This window comes from Chiloscyllium plagiosum, unplaced genomic scaffold, assembly GCF_037043375.1.
Source record: "Chiloscyllium plagiosum isolate Xiang-an unplaced genomic scaffold, Cpla_swu_hap1 HiC_scaffold_18, whole genome shotgun sequence".
NCBI lineage: Eukaryota > Metazoa > Chordata > Chondrichthyes > Orectolobiformes > Hemiscylliidae > Chiloscyllium > Chiloscyllium plagiosum.
The window spans coordinates 115,888,839-115,893,920 of NW_028270156.1; the positions used below are offsets into that span (position 1 = coordinate 115,888,839).

The following is a 5,082-nucleotide window of genomic DNA, read 5'->3' on the forward strand; positions in this document are numbered from 1 at the left end:
CAACGATGTATATATTGTTGGTTTAAATGTATGAACGGCGACATCAGAGAATGAGAGTTATCAGCTGGTGGTATCTCTGCCATTACCACAAAATTCCCCGGCAAATCTGCAGCGTCTCCTGCCTCATCTCGTTATTCCGACCTAACTGAGAATGAAGGAGGAGGAATAAAAGAGGAGGAGAAGCAGAAGTGCATGTGGAATAATGGAAAGAAACCACAGACATAAGTAATCGTTCGGAATATAAAAAAAACATGGCATTCACTGTTGGAACTTCACCTGGATCACCAATTCATTACAGGGTGAAAGTCCAAAAAGACGTTCAGTTATTTTCACCAAGACTTGAAACACCAAGCCCAAGTATGAACGCGACAAGCAGGCACCGCTGGGAGTTGAACCAAGGATTTCTTGCTTACTAGACAAGCGCTTTAACCAACTAAACCACGGCGCCACAGGGCAGACGCCCTTACTCATCCATATGTGGAGTTGCTTAACCACTTCCTCACAGTCCTTGGACATGTGTTTTCGAATCAATGTTGCTCACAGAGAATTGTATTCAATCCTCGAATTTTCAAATACAAACAATTTATAGCTGAAAATGCTCCACTGAAAAGGCACAGAAAAACATAATCTCTTCTTGCATTCATTTAAAACTGGTATTTTCACCTGGTTAAAGTGACAGGAGAAAGAGGATGTGTTCATTCTGTCGGGGCCCATGAACCACGTTAGTACACACAGAGGGGACATCACATCAAGAGGAACAAAGATCATTGCGGTGAATTGACTAGCTGTAATGTCTAAGTAAGTATAAAGATTGGGCAGTAAAAGCTGACCCAATGGCACCGACATTGAGTTTTGCACCATCAGTTCCGCGCTCACTTCGTGCCTTATGCCTCCCAGGCATCATTGTCTATCACTTTATTTCACTGTCTTCGTCCACGTCTCAACTTATTTCAAACGATTGCAGATGTCTGATAGGAACCTTTAAATTTTCGAAACGGATTCCTGGAGTATAGTCGTCACTCAATGGGAAAGGATTCACTGCATATCCAGAATTACCACATTGATGGAGGGGATGAATTACTTTCCTGAAGCTTTCAACGCCTCAGCACAGACATGAAGCCATGATACAGCTCGTGGGGAATTTCCAGGATTTACACTCAGCAACACTGAAGGATCAGCGAGATACATCCAACTCGGAATGGTGATATGATTGTAGGGGCATTTGCGGTGGTCGTTTCCCGTGCATCTGCTGCCTTTGTCTTTATATACGGATGGAAACAATTACTGACCGATTCTGGCAGGATCTGGATGTGCGCTCTGTATGCAAGCAAGATTTATTTTCATTCTAATAATTCACAAAAAGAGAAATACATCTTCATTACCTGAGTGGGAATTATATCCAGGTATGATATATTGGTTGATGCAAACTCGGACTCCGAAACTGGGACCTCCTATGATGATGACTGTAAAATTAAAACCTGACTTATAGACACTCTTGTGTCTGTTGTTGACTCCATAACAAACTTCAGCTGCAAAGTTGCTCACTCCAAGTTTCGAAAAAGTTCATATTATCGCACTGGATTTCAACATGAAGAAAGAGGAGCTGTGATCATATGATGTTGTTCAGCAGATGTACTGCAGGAAGGCGCAGAACAGGCTGGTGGTCACAGGGCCTCATTTTGATGCGCTGGTATCCGGTGAGCGGGCAGCACCAATAAGGGTGACGTGATACTTGTCTGATTCCAGATGCCGGGCCAGAAATTACCAGAGTTTTCTCGCTGAACTTGTTTAGGGTCTTGAAAGGAAGAGGCTATGACTCAGATTATGAAAGTACATTTCACTGGAGTGGATCATGTAATCGCTAGTGACTGTGAATACAGCAATGGAAACGTCCAGCAGACATGCAGGCAACACTAAAGGAGGCACGTGAAGACGAATGTGTTCAAGTTGCCAGTGAAAGGCACTGCTTCACAAAGTGTGACGTATTGAATTAAAGCAGTGACGCTAATTATCTTTGCTGGTTCTTCACCTTGGTAATCTTGTATCCCCCCGATATAAATGTCTCCATTACACATGGAAAAGATGAAAGGAAGTCGACGGTGGGTCGGCCCTGTGGTGTAATGGATAGCACGTCTGAATTTGAATCGGTCTATTGTAGTTTTGTGTTCTAATTAGCTCAATTTCAGCATGCTGCTATGTTGAAGTCAGTCATAACTGGTTTTATAAAATCATTAAGGGCAAAGAAGAGTCTGTGAATAGTACCGGGACACCATAAAAATCAATAAGCCCGTCTCTGTTTGGTGCGGCTCGAGATGGGGGATATATGAAACCTGTGCTTTGTATGAATGCTTACTGTGGGGAAGGACATAGAACACAGAACATAGAAAAATACAGCGCTGAACAGGCCCTTCGGCCCTCAATGTTGCGCCGACCTTTGAACAATTCTCAGCTCAGCTCATCAAGAAACTATCATCACCCATGTGCGTCTCCAAGGATTGATTAGATCTCCCTAATGTGGCTGAGTTAACTGCACTGACAGGCAGTGTATCCCGCGCCCTTACCACTGTCTCAGTGAAGAACCTGCCTCTGACCTCTCTCTCAAATCTATCACATCTAAATTGGTAGTTATGTACCTTCATACAAACTGACGTCATCATCCTAGGAAAATGACTTTCATATTTGAGTCTACTTATCTAATTCTCTGATCATCTTGTATGTCTCTATCAAATCCCCTCTGAGCCTTTTTCTTTCCGATGAGAACAGACCCAAGTTTCTCAGCCTTACTCATTAGGCCTTCCCTCCAGACCAGGCATCATGCTGGCTCACTAGTTAGCACTGATGCCTCATACTGCCAGGGACCCGGTTACAATTCCAGACTCGGGCAACTGACCGTGTGGAATTTGCATATTCTCCCTGTGTCTGCGTGGGTTTGCTCCGGTTTCCTCCCACAGTTCCAAAATATGCAATTCAGGTGAATTGGCAATGCTCAATTGCCCGTATTGCCAGGTGCATTTGCTGGGGTAAATGTAGGAGGATGGGTCTGGGTGGGTTTATGTTGGGAGGATCGATGTGGACTTGTTGGGCCTAAGGGTCTGTTTCCACACTGTAGGGAATCTAATCTAAATCTCCTCTGCACTTTTTTCCAATGCTTCCACATTCTTCCCGACATACATCCACACGAGCGTATTGTGTATTTGCAGCATGATATTGCAGCTCCAGAACTCAATCCCTCTACAAATGAAACCTAACACACTGCATGCCTTCTTAACAGCACTCTCAACCTGGATAGCAACTTTCAAGGATCTATGCACATGGACTGCAATATCCCTCTTCACATCCACACTACCAACAATCTTTCCATTGATCCAATACTCTGCCTTCCTGTTATTCTTCCCAAAGTGCATCACCTCACATTTAGCTGCATTGAACGCCATTTGCCACCTCTCAACCCAATTCTGCAGTCCACCCAAGTCGCCCTGCAACCTGTAACATATTTCCAAACTGTCCACTACTCCACCGACTTCAGTGTCATCTGCAAATTGACTCATACATACACCTATGATGCTTCTAAGTTATTTACAGAAATAACAAACAGCAGTGGCACCAGAACAGATCCTTGTGACACACCACCAGTAACTGGACTCCAGGTTGTATATTTTCCATCAATTACCACTCGCTGCCTTCTTTCAGGAAGCCAGTTTCTAATCCAAATGGCTAAATCACCCTCAATCCCATGCCTCTGCATTTTCTCAAACAGCCTATCACATGGAACCTTAACAGAGGATTGTCTGAAATCCATGTATACCACGTCAACTGCTCAACCCTCCTCTACATGCTTGGTCACATTATCAAAAAAAAATCTCAATGAGGTTTGTGAGACACTGCCTACTTTTGACGAAACCATGTTGACTATCTGAAATCAAATTATTGCTTTCCAGATGATTATACATCTTACCTTTTATAATCATTTCCAAAACCTTTCCTACATCAGAAATATGGGTCACTGATACATAATTACCTTGGTCATCTCTGCTGTCCTTCTGGAACAAGGACACAACGTTTGCGATCTTTAGTCCTCTGATACTAAACCTGTAGACAATGACGACTCAAATATAAAAGCCAAATGCTCTACTATCTCCTCCCTAGGTTCCCAGAGAATCCTCGGACAAATCACAACCAGCACAGGGGACTAGTCGACTTTCACTCCTTCTGGAATTGACAATACCTCTTCATAACTAACATCGATCCTTTCTATTCTGATATATCTTATCTCATTCTTCTCCCCGACATTATTCTCCTTTACCTGAGTGGAAACCGATGGGAAATGTTCGTTTAGTACTTCGCCCAACTCCACAGGGTCCCCAGTCAACATCCCACTTTTGTCTTTGACTGGCCCTATTCCTACCCTCGTCATCATTTTAATCCTCACATACCAACAGAAGGCTTTAGGTTTCTCCTTTATTCTATTTTCTGAAGACTGCTCGTATTCTGAAAAATCTCTTTAAATCCTTCCTAGCTAATCGGTACCATTCCATCACATCATCTGAACCACCCTGTCTCTCAACACATGAGCCTCAATCTTCTTATTTACAAGAGATGCAATTTCTGTAGTATTTCATGGTTCCCTTATCTTTTCAATTCTTCCCTGCCTGACCGAGATATGCCTATCAAGGAAACGCAATATCTGTTCCTTAAACCAGCTCCACATTTCCATTGTCTGCATCCCTCACATTTTGCTACCCTATTCTATGCATCTTAAGTTTGCCTAATCGCATTATAATTGCCCATGCCCCATCGATAACGTTTCACCTGTGGCATGAAAGATGTAGTCTGTGGGGAAATGGATGTTGTTATCTGCAGTAAAAGGACTGTTACAGAAGAGGAAGCGCCGGATGTATTGGACCGGCTAAAAGTTAATAAATCCCTGTGACGTGATCAGGTCACACCACAGAACTCTGTGAAAAGTGAGACAAGTGATTTATGGATCACTTGCTGAAAATTGTGTCATCGATCATCACAGGTGAGGTGCCATAAGACTAGGCTGGATAATATGACACCACTAATTAAGAAAGGATGTAAGGA

General features: G+C 43.1%; 1 non-coding gene across 1 annotated transcript; it reads right to left on the minus strand.

Moving 5' to 3' along the window:
- Positions 1-374: 374 nt before the first annotated feature.
- On the minus strand, positions 375-448 carry trnat-agu (transfer RNA threonine (anticodon AGU)). Its single transcript has one exon. It is a non-coding gene; the product is annotated as a tRNA-Thr (tRNA).
- Between the last annotated feature and the right edge of the window lie 4,634 nt (positions 449-5,082).